General features: G+C 36.7%; 1 long non-coding RNA gene across 1 annotated transcript; it reads right to left on the bottom strand.

Moving 5' to 3' along the window:
• Window positions 1–14,386: 14,386 nt before the first annotated feature.
• LOC147548238 (uncharacterized) lies at window positions 14,387–15,600 on the bottom strand. The gene is made up of 3 exons (XR_015238702.1): window positions 15,490–15,600; window positions 15,342–15,400; window positions 14,387–14,586 (listed from the first exon to the last, which is right to left on the bottom strand). It is a non-coding gene; the product is annotated as an uncharacterized LOC147548238 (long non-coding RNA).
• Between the last annotated feature and the right edge of the window lie 9,924 nt (window positions 15,601–25,524).

The raw sequence follows: 25,524 nt of genomic DNA, 5'->3' as shown, positions 1-25,524 counted from the left end.
ATAGTATTTAATATATGATATTTGGTGTTTTTTCATTTCCAAAGAACCAAACGACTTGGACAACTAAAGGCACCTAACAAGGTCGTTCCAGAAGCATATGGCAAGTGGAACATCAACAACTCAAGAGAACGACGATGCAAAATATCCTGGAACTCGTGGCCGCTGAGACATTTGAAGGTGCGTCTGAGGACGGAGAATCACTTAGGCATTGTGAGGGAGCTATCTCTAAATTGTGTTCTTTCTCGACTATAATATAATGATCTAATGTTTGATTGTCTGTTTTTCACTAGATGGGGAATGCTTACGGACCAAGAGTTATACAAAATAAGTTCGAATTTCTAACTTGAAAATACCCTGCATACTTCAAATCATTTTACAGGGTCAATCGAAGACTTTGATGTTTGTGCAAATCAGTTCGTTAGAGAATCACTCAGGTAAGTCAGTAAGTTCATTCAACTTTGGAATGACGTTACACGGAGTTTAGTTCAGTCCTGCAAAGGAAGCAAATCGATGCGAGTGAGCTTCAAATGTTGAATACCACGGGAAGACTATCACTTAACATAACATACAAAATTTGGAAACAAAAGTGAGATTGAAGCATCATTTGTACAGAAAACCAACGAAAAAAGTAAAAGAACTTGAAGTGCAACTTCATTCGAAAATGGAGGTGAAAAAACAGTGGGAGAAGCAATTTCGGCAAGTTAATGACACATTGAAGGGAAATAAAGAAACTTGAACTTTTCTTTCATACAAAGGTAGTCTTATTTTGGTAAAAAGTTTAATTCTTTGTTTCTCGTATGACAATAATTTGTCATTTGCACTTTGTGTCGGGTTCAAATAGAACAAGAACTGAACGAGCAAGGACATTTAAAGTCTTTGACATTGTCACTCAACGTTGCTGCGATTTTTTTCTTTAAAACTAATTGGAATGTGAATGGAAGGCTAAAAACACATTATGGAATCTGAAAATATTTTATTTTAAAAATTATGTTTTGTAGGTTATAAATTTGAAACCAAGCTGAAAGAGTGAACAAAACAACGGTTTTAATTTGTTATTATCCTTCGACAGCTAAGGGCTTAAGTTTGATTGAAAACTTATTCGGTTAGGAGGGTTGGTTATTAGGTTTGAGTTTTGTTGCAAATTTTATCTTCAACTTGATTTTTCCCTGTTTCCTATCCAAGGTTTCCATAAATTTCTTCAGATGTTAGTTTTTCAGCTTCAACCACATTGAAACAAATGTAACTAATATTGTACAACAATTTAAATCTGTGTGGGCATATGATGATATTCTAATAAAATTCATCGTAATATTTTCAGCTAATTGACGCAATTTAGAAAGAACTCAAATTCTACAAGACGTGAGACTCCTTACAATAACTGACATAGTCCAAATGACTTAAATCGTAAGTACTTATTCTCTTCTTTTACCATTTTGTGACGTATAACGTGCGTTATGAAATTGTCCGTGTCGAAGGCATGGGTCATGCCTAGTATGTTACATGGGGAGATAATTTAATTTGGCCCCACAACCTCATTGCTGGATTTTTCTCTCCATTTTCCTCTTTTACCTTCTTGAAGTCTGTCCCGGAATCAACTAGCTGTTCGATTGAAATTTCTGTAAATTAGCTTGATATTTTCCTTGTTGATCTGTCTCTTTTCTTGCTCTCTATCTTTTCTTGTTTTTTGCTTCTCAATTAAAAATTGTATTGAATTGGAGAAGGAAAGATATAGTGAAGCAAAAAAAAAGAAAACTAAAAGTACAAAAAAATAAATAAATTTAGTAGTCGAATAGAATGAATCTATCATTAGCTAGAAAGCCAAAATCGCGATAGTTCAATTGTTATTTCTCTATCATACATAACTAATTACACTTACAACATAATGTAAATGGTTGTCAACATAACCATGTAATGTTGTGGATTGATTTCTACTTATGAATGTAATTCTGGTTTTACTCAAAAAAAAAAATACAGATCAATATAATGCATGATTCTCAAGCTAAATTTGGAGGAGTGAGGAGGACTTTGTAAATAGACATGACATGCATACTAGGGGCTAACTAAAATTAAAAAATCAGGGTATATAGAGTGCTCCGAAATTTTTTCATAAACCTACTTAGCACACCTCAGATAGAGTAATCCGAGGGCACTCGGATTAAGTCAAAATCGTGCAGGATTTGAACATCCCGAACAAAAATTAGCTTGAATGTCCTCAAATTTCCCTCCGTAGGCTTCTGGCTACCCATTCCAAAGTCCACGGAAAGTGCTAAGAGATGGGAGGGTGTATAGCAAAACCAGGGACGCCTATAAAGTTATAAACACTTTCTTTAACAGAAGGGTCGGTGATACGGGAAAATAAAGAATTTTTTCGAGTTTAAAATTTTGGGTGGAAACAAAAAAGAAAATAAAACTTTTGTTTTTCCAAAACACTCAAACCCTTATACATTTCAGCTTCTTCCTTTCCCACTACCACCATCAACTCTGGCGACTTCCATCAAAAATTCCAGTGACACCTCCACTATCTCTGACAACATTTATTCTTTTCATATCTTCCTTGTTTTCTCCTCTCTTTAACAACCAGACGAGTTCCGGTAAAGGGGTGCCTCCTCCTTCGACGGAGATAGAAATAGAATAGAGAGAGAGAAGAAAGAGAGGAGAGAGAGAGAGAGAGAGAGAGAGAGGGAGAGAGAGAGAGAGAGAAAAGAGAGATTCTGGCGAGTTTCGCCGGCCGACTAATATGCCAACGACATAAAATAGAGGGTGTGTTTGGGGAAATGTTTTTAGTTTCTCCGAATTTTTTTTTCTCCCAAATCACCGACCAAATGAAGTTGCAAAAAAGCATTGCTCAGTTGGCGCATAAATATCACCTGATAAATAACATGGGGCAGAGGAAAATAGCTACTTACCTTCACAGTTATATGTATCTGCTCACACACAAAAGCAAATAATTGTCGAACATAAAAATAAACAACATGAGAGGAAATTATTTCAAAACTTCAATCATTTCCCACCAAACCATTCACCAAAAAACTAAAGCAATGAGAGTACTTTTGTTAAATTATCTTGTGTGTTTTTCTCATTGAACTTATCCAAAGACTAGCAAATGAATCAGACTACTAAACATTCTAATAATCAAATTGATCATTATGCTGAGAGGTTGCCTAGCTGCTTCATTTCCAGTCCCTCTCCATTCCTGCAAATTGAAGAATATATAGTCAACTTAGTAGACGAAAACCCAATCTATATCTAGTAATTGACATCCTCAAAATCTTAATGACTTTTTTATTTTCACAATTTTTCGAATTATAATTAAATTACTTATCTCAGAACTATATGTGTATGGCTTAGTAAGTGTCGAGACTTTTGCATAAATAGACTCGTGGAGCTTTTGCTAGTAACAAAACTTTGTACCTGTTGACTTATGCCTGTGCATCACAAATGGGGGCAATATCGGGGATTGCTAAGGCTTGATGCGTTACAAAAAAAAATTTAGTAGGAAAATGTCATAAAGAAGACTATAATATCGATGATTACTAATATTTGAGTAGATGGGGATTGCCATGTTCTTTCCTCAATTCCTCCCTTTCTTCCTGTCGGAGTCTTTATTCAACACAATAAACTTCAAAATCGATCGAGTATTTTATTTTCATTTATGAAGTTAGTCAGGTTTATCATTTTACGTGATGTTTTGCTTAAATACAGCTATTTCTATGTAAGATACATCTTTTTTTCTATTTGGTTTTAGCTTAATTCATTTGTCTATAAGCTTTTTCGAGAAAAATAATTAGACAGGACTAAGCAGAAACTAAACAATTTTTCAAGAGAGCAAGTGTAGTATAGTACTGACCTTAATTTTGTTGCCGCATATTGTAGATGTGGAGCTTAACCTGTTTGAGTGACCGAAACATCTTTCTGTTTGGTTCTGGCGAATAAAAGAACTGCAGACACACACACATATATATAAAACAAGATTAGAAAATACAACAAGAAGACGCTATATTACCAGGTTGTCTAAGGCTTCGCGCCCGTGTATAATGTTTGATCTGAACCATTTACTTTGTGTGTTTTTTTGTTGAAAGACCATTTACTTTGTCTGTTGTCCTAGACTTATAATTAAGAGCGTTCATGTACGTTTGTTTCTATGTTTTCTTTTTTTGTTAAGAGTCATGAAAATAAGATGCAGCGTTTTAGCGTTGCAGAGAAAAGAAATTTGTGAGATCCTTGTAAATACATAGTAAATTTTTTTTTGCATCTAAATGACAATTCTATTGTCACATCAGATTCCAGACAGGGAAGTTTTAGAGGTGCCTCCCAAAAGTGTTAAAGACGCCTTCTGGAAGGCAAATTTTAGGGAGAAAGTGTGAGGACGAAGACATCTTCGTCTTAACATTGTATTATATTATCTTCCTCCGATAAAACAATACTACATTCTTATACTGATAAACTTATAGAAACCCTAGATCGCGTATGCGGAAACGAAATATGTGATTGATTTCCTTTCTCTTGCCTAAACATCCTCTAAAGAAAATGAGGAAATCATTCAAAGCCCAATTTGTAATGCCTCAAATACTAATAATACATGGGGAAATAAATCGTAACTATGATATGAAAACAGATCAAAATAAAAGCATATTTAGATTAAGAAAGATCAATACAAATACTGTATGTATAGAAAATTAATATTGAATGCAAACTCTGTATATAAATATGAAATTTACCCAATCGACTACATCGGAGTAAGTCCTTCGTCTTCCTTCGACGTGCCAACCGTGTGGCACTTCATCAATTCTCTTATATTTGTCGCTCGAGACTATTCTCGTCTCGCCAGAGATTCTTGGTGCTTGTTCCAATGGTAAGTTTTGTTCCTCGGGCATGAGATTGAGATCGGTAAGAACCATTGTTCACTTAGGGAGGGAGACAGAAAGAAGGAGATGAGATGAATTGTTTCTAGACGCTGAAGGTCCTGAGACTTGAAGCAATATAAAGGATTTAAACCGGAATAGTTAATAGAAGAAAGTAATTTAATAAAAAGAATCTCTCCGATACGACAAACCTTAAAATGGTTCGTTTCGCATTGTGAATATTGTGCATTTTGAAACTGGACGAAAAAAAACCATTAGTACAATAGTTACCGACCAAGGTTCATTTACTGTGGGCGTTGTTTTTCTAAACCACTTTTATTTATTGTTTTTCTCACCAAAAAATATATCCGAATGACTATATAAATAAGAATTTGTCGTATAACTGTCGTAAATTTATTGTAACAATAGAATTACTCGGAAAAGAATCACATCAGAGAGTGTACTAGTCAAAAAGAAAACATTAGGAACCTTTCTGAAGTGATGCAAGTAGGAATGAGAAGGGGTTCCTTCTTATGCACAAGCAACAATTAGACATATATGTAAATGTGCATAAGATTTAAAGCCCAACAAGATAACAAATGTGAGATTTCATCAAAAAAAAAAAAACATGGGGAGCAAAATGGGTTAATTCCCACATTGCCCTCCATTAATGGACCAACCTTTTTGTTGTAACTAAAGGACACGGAAGCTATCGAACCTACCTAGAAATTGATCCGACTACGAAAATTAATCGAGAAGCTATGCCAAAACTAAATATGCGAACAGAATTTAACGAGGTTCGGCTTTAAAGCCTACGACCTCGGGCGAACAAGAAATCTTTATTGAAGGATAGATGAAGACGACTAACACAACCCGCAAGTTCGTCCCAAGATGGTACCGTATAGAATTAACCTTCTATACTAAATCTTCGACGACCGAGAAATTTAACACCGCTCAAAAAACTATGAAAAATTTCTCTCACTCTTGCTCTCTCTCTCTAGCTCTCTAAAGAAGAGTTGTTGTTGCTTGTGTTGGTGTTATTGTAGGCTCACAATACCCCTATTTATATAATAATATAAGCCGGTGGGATTGCTTTAATTGAACCAAATTGGAAACCTTCAAACCGCCATCATCAATTTCAAACCGCCTACATGAATTTGGAAACTGCCTCCTCTTTTGAAATTTGGAAACCTTCCTCTCACAATTCTCCACCTCGTACACAATTTGATATTCTTCAAATTTTGGACGAACACCAGGATACTCCTTGTAAGATATATTTACTTGTAACTTCATCCGACTGCACCATATGACAATGGTTGCCTACGTACCCTTTTACAGGATCAAGCCTACCGTAGTTCTACCAATCCTTCACATAAAGTTTATCTTGTCGCCATTACGCCCTTTCGGGCAACTTAACACGAGCCGATTTGTAGCAATTCCAGACAATGCTGAAACTTGCTACACGTCACCACTTTAGTCAACATGTCTGCGGGATTCACATCTGTGTGTACCTTCATGAGAGAAACATCACCTTCCTCTATGACATCTCGTACAAAGTGATACCTGACATCGATATGCTTAGTACGAGCATGATGGACCTGATTCTTCGCCAAGTGGATCATACTTTGACTATCACACCATACATCTACGTACTCTTGCTTAACCCCTAGATCATCCAGAAGACCCCACAACCACAATGCTTCCTTCACACCCTCGGCCATAGCCATATACTCGGCCTCCGTAGTAGATAACGCAACTGTAGATTGTAACATCGATCGCCAACTAACTGGAGCACCATGTACCCTAAATACATAACCAGTAGTAGATCGTCTTCTATCTAGATCGCCAGCATAATCCGAGTCAACATAACCGCTTACCTGACATGTGTCTCCACCAAAGCACAAACCCGTATCAACAGTACCCTTCAAGTACCTCAAGACCCACTTCACAGCTTCCCAATGTGTCTTTCCCGGGTTTGCCATAAACCTACTAACCACACTGACCGCCTGTGAAATATCCGGACGAGTACACACCATAGCGTACATCAAACTGCCAACTGCACTAGCATACGGTACACGATCCATATGATCCTTCTCCACCGTAGTAGTGGGAGATTGTTTTCCCGAGAGCCTGAAGTGTGGTGCCAAAGGTGTTGACACCGCCTTTGCATTCTGCATCCCGAACCGAGAAACTACTCGTTCGATGTAACTTTTCTGATTCAAGTACAGTTTCTTACTTGATCGCTCTCTCTTAATCTCCATTCCCAGTATTTTCTTTGCAGCGCCCATGTCTTTCATCTCAAACTCTTGACTGAGTTGAGATTTCAACTTATTTATCTCCACCATGCTTCGAGAAGCAATAAGCATGTCATCCACATACAAAAGGAGATAAATAAAGTCACCTTCGCGAAGCTTCTTGATGTATACACAACAATCATAGTCACTTCTGCGAAAACCATGCTTTAGCATGAAAAAATCAAATCGTTTGTACCATTGGCGAGGGGATTGTTTCAATCCGTAAAGAGACTTCCTCAAACGACATACTTGATTTTCTTTACCCTCAACCTTGTATCCCTCAGGTTGAGCCATATAAATTTCTTCTTCCAAATCTCCGTGCAAGAAGGCGGTTTTAACATCGAGTTGTTCCAGCTCAAGATCCCTGTGAGCAACAATACTCAATAGCACCCGAATAGAAGTATGTTTCACGACCGGTGAGAAAATCTCATTGTAGTCGACCCCTTCTTTCTGTGCATAACCCTTGGCCACTAGTCTTGCCTTATACCTTGTACCTTTGATCTCGGAAGAATCCTCTTTCTTCTTGTACACCCATTTACAACCAATAACAGACTTACCTTCGGGCAATGGGACAACCTCCCATGTCTTGTTCTTGTGAAGAGACTCCATCTCTTCTTGCATAGCAACCAACCAACTCTCTCTTTCCTCCGCGGTAATAGCTTGTTTGAAGGTGACCGGCTCGTCGTCTTCCACCGAGAGTGCATATTCAACCAGATTTGCCTGCCCGTAATGCCTAAGAGGTTTGTCTGACCCTAACCTCTGTACCGGCTTATATAACCGTTTCGGCCTAGTGTGTACCGAAACATCCTGCTGTTGTTGTTGTAAAACTTGTGTACCTTCCCCTTGAACCTCCTCATGATCGGGTTCATCAATTTCCTCATCCTGAGTATTATCCTGATGCTCCACCTGGTCATGATTCCTAGAAACCCGTTGGTCTTCGGCTTCTACTTCCACTACTTGAGCTTTAGTAGACCCAACATCACCACAACTAGGCACCGTAGCTTTCGCCATAGCTACAATAGATGATTCATCAAACACCACATCTCTGCTGATTACAAACTTCTTGTCTTCCGTACACCATAGCCGATAACCCTTGACTCCTGTAGCATATCCTAAGAAAATTGCCTTCTTTGCTCTATTGTCAAGTTTGTTACCTTTAACATGGTAATAGGTCGTACAACCGAAAACCTTAAGTCTCCCGTAATCTGCATGTTCACCTGACCACACCTCGTAAGGTATGCCGCCATCTAAAGAAGAATGTGGAGACCTGTTCACAATATAACAAGCTGTAGCAACAGATTCTGCCCACCATTCTACGCCTAATCCCGAATTGGAGCGCATACATCTAGCCTTCTCAAGTAGTGTACGGTTCAATCTCTCTGCGACTCCATTCTGCTGAGGTGTGTTTACTACTGTCCAGTGCCTCACAATGCCTTCCTGATTACAAAACTCCTTGAATGCCCCATCCGTGTACTCGGTCCCATTATCCGACCTTAACGTCTTCAGCTTTCGACCAGTTTTGTTCTCAACCATTGCTTTCCACACCAGAAATGTGTTGAATACCTCATTCTTATGCTTCAGAAAATAAAGCCAGACAAATCTCGAATGATCATCAACGAATGTAACAAAATACCTGGAACCACCCTTGGAAGGTAACTTTGCCGGTCCCCAGACATCGGTGTGTACGTAGTCTAACACCTCTTTGCTCCTGTGCTTGCTTGTAGAGAACGTCACCCTGTGTGCCTTCCCGAACACACAATGCTCACAAAACTCCATGCAAGGCTTCTTCATGTCCTTCAACAAGCCTTTCCCGCACATCAGAGATAGACCCTTTTCTGACATATGCCCAAGGCGCATATGCCAAAGCCTCGTACTAGCCGTTGGATCCCTTCCACTGATTCCTACTGCTACATCTCCAGTAATTGTTGTCCCCAAAAGTTTGTATAAATTACCGTAACGAGTACCTCTCATTACCACCAAAGAACCCTTAACGACTTTTATGGAGCCATTCTCTATAATTATCTTACAGCCGTTCCGCTCCAACACACCAAGGGAAATTAGATTTTTCCGCAAATCGGGTATGTGTCTTACGTCCGTCAATGTTCTCACCACTCCATCGTGCATCTTGATACGTATTGTTCCGCGTCCCACAGTTTTACATATACTATCATCACCCAGTATAACTGTACCACCATCTATACTCCTATAGGTAGTAAACCACTCCCTATTTGGACACATATGGTGTGACGCCCCTGAATCAAGCATCCACTTATCGGAGATCTTCTCTGTTACCGAGAAACATTCGTCAGGGTCTTCTGACACATATCCCGCTTCTTGCATCTCTTGTTTCCCCTTGTAGTCTTCGTTCTTTTGCTTCAACTTTCTCTTTGGACAAGTCGCTTTAAAGTGGCCAGACTCACCACAACTAAAGCACGTTTTCTTGAAAGAGCCTCTAGATTTGGATCTAGATTTCCCGCCCTTTCCCTTTCCCCTTTCATTACTCCTCCCCCTCGTTACAAACAACCCTTGTGCTTGATCCTTGTCTACTCCACCCGACGACATACTGCTAGTAGCAACCTTACGAAGGTCATCCGCTAATAGCGAATTTCTCGTCTCTTCCATGCTTAGACTGTCACCAACAAGCATCAAAGTTTGAACAAGGTTCTCATAGGATTTAGGCAATGAAAGTAACAATATGAGGGCTTGGTCCTCATCCTCAACCTTAACATCGATATCCTTCAAATATGAGATAATCCTGTCAAACCTATTCACATATTCCTGAATAGAAGAACCCTCTTCCATTCTACATGTGAATAATTTGGATTTTAAGTAGACCCGATTTGTTAAAGTTTTCGTCATGAAACTGCTTTCTAGCTTTAACCACACACCCGCCGCCGTTGTTTCTTCGTCTACTAGGAACGCCACGTCCCTCTCAAGATATAACATAATGGTAACCCGTGCTTCGAGATCTAACTCTTCCCAATCCTCATCTGACATATCTCCTGGTTTCTTTCCCGTTAACGTCTTGTGTAATTTCTGCGAGATTAGCAGATTCTTCATCTGCATCCGCCAATAAGAAAAATCGTTTTTCCCATTGAACTTCTCTATCTCATATTTCCCTGATTTGACCGTACCACTTCTCGATCCCATCTTCTCTTCGTTCAATTTCAACAAGGCTCTGGTACCAATTGTTGTAACTAAAGGACACAGAAGCTATCGAACCTACCTAGAAATTGATCCGACTACGAAAATTAATCGAGAAGCTATGCCAAAACTAAATATGCGAACAGAATTTAACGAGGTTCGGCTTTAAAGCCTACGTCCTCGGGCGAACAAGAAATCTTTATTGAAGGATAGATGAAGACGACTAACACAACTCGCAAGTTCGTCCCAAGATGGTACCGTATAGAATTAACCTTCTATACTAAATCTTCGACGACCGAGAAATTTATCACCGCTCAAAAAACTATGAAAAATTTCTCTCACTCTTGCTCTCTCTCTCTAGCTCTCTAAAGAAGAGTTGTTGTTGCTTGTGTTGGTGTTATTGTAGGCTCACAATACCCCTATTTATATAATAATATAAGCCGGTGGGATTGCTTTAATTGAACCAAATTGGAAACCTTCAAACCGCCATCATCAATTTCAAACCGCCTACATGAATTTGGAAACTGCCTCCTCTTTTGAAATTTGGAAACCTTCCTCTCACACTTTTTTTTTGTTGAACATTTATGGACCAACCTGTTCATTTGGTCTCCACTTTTGTTTAATTGACTATTTGGCCCTCTAAATTAATATATCTATCACTACGTACGCTATCAGGTCAGTTCGAATAGAGATAAACGCATCTGTGCCCGAAAGGGAGGCCCGGAAAGGCTTTAGGTGGGCCAGTCATGTGATGGCCGATCATAGAAAGGGGCCGGCCATCTCATGGCCGGTTAGGCCCTAAGTGGGCCGGCCAAGGAAGCCCATAAAAGGGCTATGTTGGCCGGCCACTTCATGGGAACCCAAAAAGGGTATTTTGGGAAATACTTCTAATTGAGTCTTTATGAATCCTAGTTTGGGTCAAACACCTATTCTATGAAATTCTGTATATGGACCTAATTAGACAACCTAAAGAGAGAGTGTGTGTGAAAATCAAAAGGACACACAAACAAGTAAGTTATTCTCAGAGAAAGAGAGACAGAGTTGTCTGAGAGAAAGAAAAGAAGTTTCTGTCAATTATCTAGTCAAGAAGAAGGTGTTCTTCATCTCAACCTTCAAGAAGGTCCTAGCTGACTCGAAGGAGGGAGTTCAAGTCATATACTCAGTGTCTCAAGTAGAGGAGCTGCAATTGGAGCTCTTATCTTCCGAATACTGGTCGGGATTTAGTTCGTGGGAAAGCGACTAAAGGTAATCATCTTTCTATTCTAGTTCATTGATATGTTCATGCATAGATCCTGGTAATCTAGTGTTAAACATATATATGTTTAAGATTCCGCTTAGAACACTAGTCAATTAGTTGTATTAGATACATACAAAACCCTACAATTGATACATCGATACAATGTGATAAGCACGATAACTCCCCAATTACTACTGGCCTAAAGCCCAACGAAACTAATGGATTAAAGCCCCACAAGTTAATGGCCTAAACCCCAAAGATATTACTTTATTTATATCTAAGTTCAATATTTCTGGATTTGCTCTTCCATGGGACCGAACCTCGTACCTCTGTGTTGCGGAGCAAATGCACTTACTGACTGGGCTACCAGTTGTTGCCATATTATTATTATATTACTATGTTTTTATCTTATGATATGAAACAACATATAGGTATTTAAAGCACATTAGAGACTGACTTTGAAATGAAATTGTGTTCATGTAGTATGTATTTAAGTTATTAGCGTTTGTTATCAGGAATAAACTCTTATTTATTTACTCATCTAAATTTTGGTTTAGAGTTAAATAGTAGTCCAAAATAACACACAATTTTTAGACAAATTCGTCAGATGCCAAATTGGACGAATGAAACTCTATCAAGTAAACAGTAAACTTGGACTTTTTTCATTTAACTCAAACTCTAGCTTAGGTCATTAAGTACACACTAATGACGTTAGAAGCTGAGATGTAATATTGACCGATAGCTTAGTGATGAGACATGAAAATGTCCCATCTGAATCTCTTAACTAGGGCTAGTTAGTCCAATTCGAGCAGTTACTCTGAGGAATTGTGTGTTTCTTTTGTCCAGGTATCTTCTACGGAATTGAGCTCGAAAAGTAGCTAAAATTGGGAGAAAGACATGCTAGGGGCATCATAGTCATTTGATGGTCCTGGATATCTAAACCATTGTTGGTGCTCGGATGAGAAGAGGGGTTCATGACGAATCCGTAGGAGAAAACGGAAGTCGAATCGGAGTTCGGAGGATAAAACTAGAGCAGGTCAAAGTTTGGGTCAAAGTCAGTTGACCAAGGTCAGCACCAGGCTTCTCGATACACGTGGCGTACAGATGGGAAGCAGATCTGATGGCTTTGATAAATTGCGGGATACGTTCGGGCCAAGTGGGTGTATTCTGGGGTTCTTCTCGCTCACGTATACAGATCAACGGCCTACAATCTTTCAGTGCACGTGGTTTCATCTCGATCGTGAGCTCCATCTCTTCTCAGCTATCAGCGAAACACCGTATCAGTTTCTTCTTTCTTGCAAGCCGTTAGACAGCAAGTCACTTAGCCAAATGGGGAATCGATAATGGGGGATTTCCCAAAATCATAGGAAGATCCATTCATTACTTCTCTCTCATATCTACTCACCATTGACAGCCAACGATTCTTCGACACGTGTCAGCCATGAATTGGCAATACTCCACGCTTGATTAGGTATTGTCTATTCTCTCTCTCATTTCATTAAATCTCTTTCCTTAAAACCAGTAGAATGAGAAAATATCTCTCTTTGAAACAGAGCGGGAAAAGAAGGAAAGGAGATTTGTTAGATTAAAGAGATAAGAAAGAAAGATCGATGGAAATATTGTGGGAAGATTTCATCTAGAGATAGAAAGAAAACTCTTCATTCAGGGAAGGTTTTTGAAATAGAAACCTAAAGAGAGAAACAGATGATTAAAAGAGATTCTCTTTTGAAGATTTTTTGTAAATGAAAAGGAGATAGCTGGAGATCTTCAGAGGGTTGCTGGAATACAGAGGGGATTGTTGAGAAATCAGGGAGATGGATTGGGCTATAGATAGAGGAGAATAACAGAGGCTAAGGGGATCCATCATCATATTGAGGAGGTCCTCACGGCTAAATAGAGCAGAGATCATTACTTCTTCATCATCTATCGCCATCTTTTCTTTGTATTTCCTTTTTGTGAGAGAAAGAGAAATTAAAGAACAGAGAGAGTGATTAGAGAGAGATAAACAGAGAAATCAAATAAAATAGAGAGCATTATTGAGTTTATCATCACCCGTTTTATCTTTTGAATCTTCTTCTATTATTATTTTAGTGAGAGAGATAAAACAGAGTTGAAAGAGGGTGATTGTAGAGAGATTGAAAGAGAAATCAGAGACTTGGATCGCCATAGAATCATCTTCTTCAAGAGCTTATAGAAACAGAGAAGGAGGTCTTCATTTTTTCTGAAATTTCTGAGGAAGAAGAAGACTCTGTTTACTTTGCACCTACTATTGGAAAATATTTTTTTATTGGAAAATTATTTTCTCCACGGGAGTGTTTGGCTGACAGAGAGAAAATTATTTTCAGAGATATTTTCATCAATCACTACAAAAATGAAGGCTATTGCCGACGGAGAAAAACTGTCGATAACATGGGAAATACCGTCGGCAGTATACTTTGCCGACGGCACAAGAGTGTCGGCTTTAAAGCGGTAGGCAATATTACTGCCGACGGCTCTGCCGACGGTTCAAAGGATGTCGGTCCCTATATTACCGACGGTATCCTAACTTCTCCCTGCCGTCGGCAGGTTCCGTAGTGATTCGTAACTAATTTTTATTGCCGACGGTGTTTCTTTTTAAAACCACTGTCGGCAATGGATTTTGGCGCCAAATTTTTTTCGCGCCCTTTATAGTTGCCTTTATTCTGCCGACGCCTTTTAGCCGTCGCTACCAAATTTTGTCGACAGAATATATACCGTCGGCAATAACTTTCTTAATTGTTTTTAAAAATCGATTTTTGTCACCCATTGCTGCAGTATGTGATCCATAAACTGCAGCAACATAATGAAAAATTACCTGATAAACATACATTCGAAAGAAATTCATAACAAAATAACCAAAAGCATTCATATATATATAATAAAACTCCTTTCTTCAACCGTCCAACATCAAAATCATTCACAAAGCATTCATATATATATAATAAAACTCCTTTCTTCAACCGTCCAACATCAAAATCATTCACAAAGCATTCATATATATAACAAAACTCCTTTCTTCAAAATTCATACTTTTCGTCATCGATTTCAATCCCTACAATGAAAAAGAAACAAAACATATCTTAGGGTCGAATGGCTTAACATTGAATTTGATTCAAAGTTCACCAAACAACAACTATAACAATTATATCAAAATAAAAAAAACAACTATAGCAATTAGTACTCTCAGACGTAATCATGAATTTGAATCAATCTTTCAGGAGGAACAGTAAGATTATAACGGTTCCGTAGCCGAAATGGATATAGTTTAATTAATAAGCAAGACATTGTGGTATGGCCTGTTCAAAACCATTCTCTCCAAATGCAGTATAAAATAGTCACAATAGTTAAGTTTAGAACTTACTTCCACATTCAGAACCACCTATCAATTCGGTCCACTTAAGATATATTTTCTTCCTATATTCTCTCAACAATCAGGACCCATAAATGAGACTCAAAACTTCTCAATTCTCTCATGGTTCAACATTCCACGATTCCACCTAAAGACTTAATAAGCAGCATGAAGACTAATATGATACTAGAACTATAGCTAGGTTAACAACTAGAAGGCATGAATAACATAAATAAAATTAGCACTAATGGGATTAACTTCAGCAACTGTGCTCAGGAAACCTAAACAACCTAAACTCTATCTGTAGTAGTCCTAACTTGCATAGCAAGTTTACCTCAGCCAAAACATGTAACCTATACGAAAGTAACTACTAATTTTCATACAATGTTAGAGACTACGGGATCCAACTATCCTTGAAAACATAGTTAAGAAAATGTGAAGATTAAGTAATAGCATACAATCCATGAAGGCGCTTGTGAAGGTCGACGATGTATTCCCTGCTAACAACCTACTGCCCCTGTTAAAACTCAAATACAAATAAATCATCAAAATATGTTAAGTCGACGACATTTCAATACTTATTTGAGAAAAATAAGTTAGATATACCTGTGATGAAGAACCAACTCCATGTGACGAAGAACCAGCACCCTGTGATGAAGAACCAGCACCTTGTGATGAAGAACCAGCACCCTGTGATCGCATCATATTCATAAGTTCCGAACCTTCTTACTAATTGCCTCTTTCACCATTAAAGATTATGTGGGCATAATCAAGTGAAGAACTTAAGGAGACTAAGTACAAAAGATTTGTAAACAAAGTTTCTATTTTACCTTTCACAACAACAAAAAGATGTTTCTCTTTTACCAAAATAGATTGGAAACGGAGAAAATAGAAACGAGAGATGCTTGAGGAAAGAAGAATCCATTAATCTAACCTAGAAGACAAAATAGAAACGAGAGAGCGTGAGGAAACATCATACCTTGAGTTTTCGATCAGAGGAGAGAAAGAGGGAAGGAGATGGGTGAGTAGAGAGGAGGTTCTGAGTTATCGGGTCTAGGGCATAAGAGGGTCAGGGCCGACGCTCTTTGAGAAATCCGTCGGCCAAATGTCCGCCGCCGACGGTGCGAAAATTAATCTCCGTCGGCAAATGAATTCCCAAAATATTTTCCCACCAGAAGTGAAAGTCGCGCCAATTATTTACCGGCGGTACAACATAAAACCGTCGTCCAAGTCCTACCACCGACGGTTTTCCTGGTCGTCGGCAAAGGCGTCGGTAAACCAATTAAAAGGGAGGCCATCGTGGTGTTATGTGCCGACGGGTTTCTCATAAACCCGTCGGCAGTAGTGCACCTATGACGACGGTTTGTAGGAACACCGTCGGCAGTATTATTATCCCCGACGGTTATGGTTAAAACCGTCGGCAAACCCCGTCGGCAATAGACCGTGTTTTTGTAGTGAATCCAAATCATGTGTGTTTGTTTCTATTTAACTTTTAATCTCAATTTTGTTTCGAACATGAGTAGCTAAATTTTTAATCTAGGGTTAGGATGAAGCCGTAGTTTTGCTTAAGTAAATGACCACCATCTCACCATAAACTTCTTTGATTTGCTTTGACATTGTAAAATTAATTTCTTCTCACTAGTTTCGTGATATCTCTTTCATTAGTTATACTTATATTTTTGATGTTTCATATTTAGACTAAGTGTCTTTAATGTCTCATGTTTAAGATTTGATAGCTAATAGTTTGAGTATTGTTTGAACGATTGATTTGAAATTAAAAGTTTAGATAGGTTTGTTCTGAAAATATATGATTTTCCGAAGTTTGGTAGAAAAGTTACCATTCCTTGAGTTATAAAAAGATTGAGTTGTGGTTGAGTAGGTTAATTTACAAGCATGCTAAGGTGGATTCCGAAACCCTAGGTTTTCTCCTCATAAGTTTCTCCATCAAATTATCTTTACTTTGTTTAGTTAAGTTTGTTATTTTATCAATTTCCTCATTATAAAAACCACTTTTCGAAGGAAACCATATTAGTTATAAGATCTAGAATAGGTTTACTTAGTCTCCGCGGATCGACCTCGGTCTTACCGGGTTTACTACTTGACACCCGTATACTTGCGGGTGGAGACCTATTTAGGGTAACCTTTTAGGCCCATCACTTAATTGCATGGGCCATATGAATAAAAGGTCCTCAAGTCAATTACATGGATGCATATTAGAGAATACACATTAGATAACTCACCATGAGAGTTTTTAATATTTGAATCTCATAAAAACTATAATAGACAGTTTGGGGAAATTTCTTAAGACATAAATATTCCACATGTCTTATGTAAGGAACGAGGGTAAAACCTGTGCCCTGGGCGCAGACAGTTCTATCAAATGCGTAATCTTAACCTTTGAAGATAAGTTCAGAAGATGCAATCTTAGCCCTCGAAGAAGGTTTGAAGATAAGCTTAGGAAACATAATTTCAATCCTTTGAGATAAGTTTGAGAGGTGTAGTCTTAGTCATTGAAGAAGACTTGAAGATAAGTTTGAGTGATATAATTCTCAACCCTTGGAGATAAGTTTAGAAGGTTCAATCATAGCCATTGAAGATGAAGTTATATTCAAAAAAAAGATAGCATCTTCACTTATTATATAGATTTCACACTTTAGGTCTGTCAAACCTCAGCTTTGACCAGTCAAAGAAGTCAACTGATTGGCTTGGGATGCACGTGTCGAATATTTGAATACGCGCGGGCCTGACCTTAACTAAACCAATAAAGAGGTGGACCCAAAAGAACTTTGTCACCTAATCCCCGTCATAGGAGGTTGCACAAGGCTCTTTGGCACCTTTAGCTCTGTCATGGCTTAAAGGCCAGCAAAAGGGTGGATCCAGATCAAGCTTTGCAACCTGAATCCTTACAAGGGAGGTCTGGAGAAGCATGTTCGACACATTGAGTTCTGCTCATCTGACAAAAATGTCGGCTACTCGGGGCTTTGATAATGTCGAATGTCCCTTTGTTGTATCAGGAGATACAATTGTATCAGCTGCGATTGAAAAGATTATGTTCACGCCCCTTTTAAATGGCCTTCTTAAAGCTAATGATTCACCACCAGGCAAGCCTATATAAACAACACAGGTTTGCCCTGATAAAGGGATCGATCTGATGATTACCCTTCGTTTACTTCAACTTTCAATTTGTAACACTAAACTGACTTGAGCATCAGAATGTTTTGCAGTACCTCCTATCTTTTCACTGGCGGTACGGAAAGACATCAACTCAAAAGTACAGTACGATTTTCAAGAAGATTTCCGGAATGTTATGTCAAGGTGTCAACTAGAAAGTTGAATTGAAGAAAAGAGAAAAATAATAGACTAAGAAACTAAATTCCTACCATAAGATTGTAATAAAATATTTTAGATCTTGTTGTATATGTCGCGTTGTGTTAGAATTTTTTTATAAAGATGAAGTACATTCATGGAGACATGTTTTTTGTTGAAAGACATTTTTTTTGTTGAAAGACATTCATGGAGACTTGCATAAGAGATTACATGCATACACATAAATGTGCATTTAAGTTGTAGATTATATATGAATAGACTAGGCATAGCCGGTGGCTCCGGCACGGTGGAAATCCAAATTCATACTTAGATCGCGATTACCATACACTTGCAAAAACACAACCACAACTTTTTATCTTTTCGAGTTTACCTCAGATCCTTCATAATTTCACAAAAAAAAAAAAAAATTACTGAAGATATCAATACCACATGATACAGAAATGTACAACTATTGAGGATAAAGACAACAAAGTGTAGAGAAAAAAATAGTTGGATACCTAGGTTTGTAATTATGAATATTAGGATTTAATAGATTCAAATTTACAGGGGTAAATGTAGGATTGTATTACCAATAATATATGGGTAATTAAAGTATTAAGAAAGTGGCCGAACAAATTGATTCCATAGGTTAAGAAAAATAGGACTATTTTTTTCAAAATATTGAGATTAACAAATTCCCTTGAAGTAAAAGAATACACGATATAACAATATTCGTTACGACATAAAAACTTTTCTTATGTATTTCGCATCTTTTGTCTAGTTTACTTATTATTGTTGACAATTGACAATATAAGACACACCAAGGGAGCATACTACTTATGGGAAGCCAAATGAACCAAAAAATAAGATGCCCAGTAATCATATCGGCGACAATATAGTGATTCAAAAAAAAAAAAACATACTTGGGCAGATTTCACAAATTAATGTTAAAATGTCGCTTAAAAGAATTTTAAACCTCCAAAATGATCAAAAGAGAAATCAAACTTCATCAACATCAAAGCAAAAAAGATCTAGTTCATCAACCTCTCATCCATCTCTTCCAGCACCTCGAAGAATTTGTCTAGCTTAATTGTGTGGTTGAGTTTGGCATGAAGCTTCTTCTTATATTTTCGTAATCTTGAAATAGGCACAGGTTAAATTGTAAGGCAGAAGAAAAGAAAAAAAAAAAGCTTGTCCATTACCTCTTTTTGTAGGAGAGTAGGAGAATAGGAGAAGTCTCACTTCTTCAGGATTTCTTCTTTAAACTTCTAGTTTCTTCAATCTCCTCTTCATTAAGTTCCTTGGCGGTGAAGCCAATTATAATTCTATAACTATAACTGGTCACAAATAGACAAACATAAAATAATTATAGGACCATAAGATATTATCTAAGTGGTTAACAATTTGGAATAACAAAATTCAGATGAATAATTAGGATTACAAGATTGAACTTCGGAAACATTTGACCAATAAACTCAACTTTTCAGTTAAAAACTGTTATCATTCATTCTCTCATTGGTGTTTAACTATATAGGAGAATTAGGCTCACGATGGGTCATCTGGTATTATTTTACATGGGCCTCACAGATAAATTAATAGAGAAAAGGTCTTATGTGTTATGCAACAAAATGAAGTTTTATTTGGTTAAGCATCTTAAATTCTTTCTTGTCAAACGCAAAGTCATGATTCATTTGTTGGAAACTTGAATTCCATCTCTCTCTCTTAGACTTCTTTATTCATTTCTTAAATTTTTATCTGTGAAGTGTCAAAATTTTTGCAGCTTCATCAAAGGAGATGAGATTAGACTTCTACAAAGTGGTTGAATTTTTCGAAGATCTATTCAGTTATTTGGTTATAAAAGAAAACCTTGTTAAATTCTTGGTGTCCCTCAGTTTTCTATACCACAAGAATATAAAGTAACTAAGACAACAATCTTAGTGCATGCAACCAATACAAAATACTAATTTATCTACCTCGGACCATAGAATTGTTTCTCTATTTGGACCACCACTATTTAAATATGCATGAATATGAATTTGACCATTAAAGAAGATGGTTAGTAGGAAGATTATCAATTTTAGCATATGAATAATGTTTAGGGAGACTAAAATCTTCTCATGCTCCATCTTTCTCAGTTGAATTATCATCATCATGGAAACTTCAAGTCTAGAATCACACGATAACACCCGTGTTTATCTATATTTCTAGCTTCCCATACATTCAACATGATAAGTTTTTAGGCGCATTCCTATGCAATAATCGAAAATATACTAAAATTTTTCCGGTAACTTGAAATCTTGAGAAGATGTAAGCCAACATAAGAAATTAAGGTTAGACTTGCGACATTTAGAAAACTTGTTACCTATATAAGAATGTTCACTTTCGCCTTTGTTATTAAGAAACTGAGAAAAACATAACTATGAGTTACGAAATAAAAGAGAGAAGATTATTCACCTCGATACTTTCCAATATAGTGACTATATCAAAGATTTGTTTTCGGACCACTCCTGCAATTTGAAACACAATAAGAGAAAAAGAAAGAGGGAGAGAATGATAGAGAGATTATTATGCAAAAAATCGCAAAAACTGAGAAAATTGAAAAAAAATTGCGTTACTTGATGCACATTTATCTAAGAGTTGTCTCCTTCTCGATATTATGCTTTGGATCACTATCCATTGGACTCTTCACTCTTTTTCTTTATGAAATTCATAGGTCAGAATGGGAGTTATCTTTTTAGAATGAATATATGATTTAAATGGGACAAAGAAGAAGAACACACGAGTAATGACGCTTTAGTGGCTTAGAGGTGTTGTGGTCGTTTCATTGAATACGAAGGATGGATTCGAATGGGAGTTACCTTTGAACAATGAATATGATTTAAATGGCGCAAAGAAGAATAATTCATGAGTAATGACACTTGAGTGGCTTGGAGGTGTTGTGGGTGTTTGATTGAATATGAAGGGTCATTTGCTCAGCAAATAATTGACACTTTGTGGGGAAAGATTAAATGATGGAAAGATGCATGAGATAGAGACATTTATTTTGTCCTAGTCATCAAGCATTCATTTTGTCCCAATCAACACAAAAAGTCTTGTTTTGTTATATAGACTAGGCATAACCCCCGCCCTACGGGCGGGGGAATGCCCTTTACTCAACACAGATAAATGTACATTATATAAAATTATCAAATTCTTATTTTTCACATTTGGTATTTTTGTCATTGTTATTTCAACTTTTCAGGTCAGTACTCTCTAAAGATACGTGTAATGGTCCGAGATATGAGATTTGCCGTAAGTTATGTAAGGTTTCGAGATTACAAAATTATTTTTGCTTTTGACATTCTTAAATCTATTTATAAAAAGTACTCTAAAAAGATTTTAGTTTTCTTCTATGGATAACTCACTGTAATATTACTTTGTTGACTCATGCGTTCATAAAAACGTTAACAGATTGTGTTGTTATTAGATGTAATTTTACATGGAGTTTCAAGTCCAATTAGTTCCAATCAATTTAAACTCCCTCATAGCAAAGGAAAAAAGATCAAAGAAAAAAAATCGATTCAGACTCCAACTTGGGTGCAATCAATTCAAACGCTTTATATTTACAAAGACATGTTTGAGATTTGGAAAGGTAATTCTATGTTGAACTTTAACCCAATGATAGAATTTTAAGGTTTTATTTGATTCTAGATTTACTTTCACCGGATCACTATAAGCAACAGGAACATGAAAACATATTTGTTTGTGCAAACTATTAGATCTATTGAAGATTACTCTATCTCACACGTGACAAGTGCCCGTATCTTTCCAAATCATTCTGACAGGAGTATGGAAAGCCAATTCTTGAACAAATTGAAACATACCTACAAAAAAGACATAGAATCATAATCAAAATCTATACATCAATAATCAACCACACGACCAGATTATGATCTATGGAATCGCCTTATCTTTTCAAATTTGAAGTCATGATAATTAAGATAAAATTTATTGAAAATACTTACCAAGTGAATTGGATGAGAGACTAAGAGTAAGTTGAAGACTTTTAAAAAAAGAAAAAAGTAAGTTGAAGACTTGAAACTGAAAAAGAGCAACAGGGAAATAGTACGTACATTTCTTAAAAAGATAACAAAATATTTAGTTATATATATTAGCAAGAATTGTTCCATCACCATAACATCCTCAATCTAAATTCAAATTGGTTTTGTTTATTAGCAAGAGTCACGAAAAATATCATGAAGTCAGTTGTGAAACAATGTAGCAAGTGTTTAAGTTGATAACCACAGAGCAATAACTTGACAGACACTAACTACTCAAACATATGCAGCATTTTAAGCTGTAGAAAATAGTAAAAAACCAATAGGTTCATCGGCACACCAAAAGCATTTTAAGATCACGAATTATATTTTTGACTGTTAAGACCAAACGTGAGTTCATCTAGTACTTTTTCTTCAAATGCCGACATAATAAAAGACAACATTGGTGTTCATCAAAAACCTCTCCAAACTAATTTAAGGAACTCTAATTTTATCAACTTGATGAATAAAGAAACACATACAATATTCATGTCCAAATTAAAACAAAACTTTGAAACCTTAAACGCAAGTGATATGATGAATGAGAACTCAGAAGGGCCATAAAGTCTTCGTCATATGTTTGAGATAATCGTTGATTTGTCTTCCTCTATCTTGTAAGAAAGAGTTATATTGAGATATGGAAGATATATTAGATATCTAATATATCTTCCATATCTCAATAAGTTAAAGAAAAATTAAGAATCTTGATAAATGGAAGTTCAAAATGTTAAAAAGAAAAAAGCAAATGCCCTAAACACGACCCTTATACAATCAAAATAACATATATTTTTTTAACGAAAACACATATTTGACCAACATTAAAAGACGAACATAACGTTGTCAAAATAACCTATAATTAGAAACGGGATATACACACGAGAGCATACACATACACTATACGGATACAGTCTGAAATACATACCTCACACATAACAATGGAAGATATAAATGTTCACATATGAATCAACCTGCAAAAATGTGAACCGAAAGATAAACAAATAAAGATTCGACCAAATAAACAAATAAAAAATTACCCAAAAATTTGATTTTGTATTTTGCAATAAAATAAGAGGAGATTACAATAAACACCAAAATCATAGAAATAAAAATAAGAAAAGATGTGAAGTAAAATGTATAGAAGAAAATATGAATCAGCACAGACCTAGAATATAATCTATTAAAGGTATCTTCAAACACATGCGAAATAGAAAATAAGGTAATCAAATTAAAGAAGTTACTTTACTATATTGTTAATCCATCATCGATGGGCAATGATAGATTCCGAAATAATCAATTGAAAACAAATAGAATAAATTATTTACTTTGTTATTCTTTATACTTCAACAACTTGAATAGGTATACAAGTAACGCCTACTTGCAGTACCTAGAGATGGTTGGAATAGAGGAAGGTTCTTCTTTTTCACCCTTCTGTCTAAAACCTCTTCCACTTGCTCTTTCTTCGTCGGGTATGCAAAGAGACTTAAGAGGATTGTGTGTAAGGTTGACTCTCTTGCTCTCATTTTCAGTTTCCTAATTCCAATATATCCCAAAGAATGTCGTGAGAGAGTGGTTGGAATTTTTGGGTGGTAATTTAAACCCCAATTTGAAGAGAATGAGTATGAAAGTTTTTGAGAACTTAAATAGCATATTGTTTTCGACTTCAAAAAGATAGGAAATGGTTCAAACTAAGGAGCTACACACCACAACAGATACTAAAACATTACATTCAAACGGAAAACATCAATGATCAAACATTACCTTCCAAAGGAAATTGTGCATAAAGTAAAAGGGCGTGTCCACGTTGGATTCAACAACACTGATGTGGAGCAATTCTTATCCCTATTTGTACCTAACCCATCTGCACACATAAAAGAGAACAATAAGATAGTGGTATTAACTCCAAATAAGGAAATATAAGAATACCCTGATCAGAGGAAACGAAGAAAGATACCTAATAAATCCAATGGTTAATTAAAGGGTTATTCCCCAAATGGCCCCCAAGTTTGTGACCAGCTTCCGGCCTGACCCCCTAGATTAGCAAAAATACCCATATGGCCCCTTTTTTCAGTTATCTTTAACTTTCCGTTACTCTCTCTCCTCCATCTCTTTTTCTCTCTCTACCACATCATCTGTTACGTCACGTCATCATCTTCTCCTGTTCAAACATAAAAAAAAATCTCTCTCCTCTCTCTCTCTCTCTAAAACTTTTTTTTTTAAAAATCTGTCCTCTCTCTTCGCCGGAGAATCTGTTCACGAACAGATCTGTTCGTGAAGAAGGTATGTTCAAAGAACAAACCCACCTCCGGCGACGGGCTTTCCCTTCGCCGGAGTTTTTAGAGAGAGAGAGAACAGATTTTTTTTTTTTTTAAAAAAAAATTTAGAGAGAGAGAGGAGAGAGAAAAAAAATTTTATGTTTGAAGGTCGCCGGCCGGCGACCTTCACCCCGGAGAACATGATGAGGTGGCGTAACAGATGATATGGCAGAGAGAGAAAAAGAGATAGAGGAGAAAGATTAATGGAAAGTTAGATAACTGAAAAAGGGGGCCATATGGGTATTTTTGCTAATCAAGGGGGCCAGGCAGGAAGTTAGTCACAAAGTTGGGGGCTAATTGGAAAATAACCCTTAATAAAATTTATCAAAGGTGGAGCACATGATGGGAGTTGGTGCTTTGGTACATAACAACCTCTAGTTAGGGAAATAAAAAAAATTACAAAAAGAAGGAATTTTTTCCCTAGTAGAAGAAGTTATCTAAGATTATAAAACACAAAGAGTTAAAGCAAGAAACAAAAGAAAGAAGCAAACGAATAAAAGGATTGGAACCAAGAAAATCAAGAATATACTCCAAGTCCGCTATAACATCTAAAATTAGGCGAGATATTCAACTCAAATTAATAATAACTCCAACATTGAAAAAAAAACTTAACATTTGGGGGGCATTTGGGTATCTCAAACATCATATGTTTAACACTAGATTATTTAGGATCATATCCATGAACTAAAGATGAACTAGAAGGAAAGAAGAATATCTTTTTCGTTTTCCCACGAACTAAATCCCGAACAGTATTCAGAAGATAAGAGCTTCAAGTGTAGCTTCTCTACTTGAGACACCGAATGTATATGAACTCCCTCCTTTAAGTGAGCTAGGACCTTCTTGAAGGTTGAGATGAAGAACTCCTTCTAGACTTGATAGATAGAATGAGAACCTTTTCTCTAAAATCCTCCTCCTCTCTCTGAGATGTATGAGAGAGATGATTTTCT

The sequence above is a fragment of the Eschscholzia californica genome, unplaced genomic scaffold (assembly GCF_041429995.1).
Source record: "Eschscholzia californica isolate CP2 unplaced genomic scaffold, dmEscCali1.0.p SCAF_3, whole genome shotgun sequence".
In the NCBI taxonomy this organism is placed as follows: Eukaryota; Viridiplantae; Streptophyta; class Magnoliopsida; order Ranunculales; family Papaveraceae; genus Eschscholzia; species Eschscholzia californica.
The sequence above is the reverse complement of the archived record's forward strand: the minus strand, read 5'-3'. Positions and strand labels throughout refer to the sequence as shown.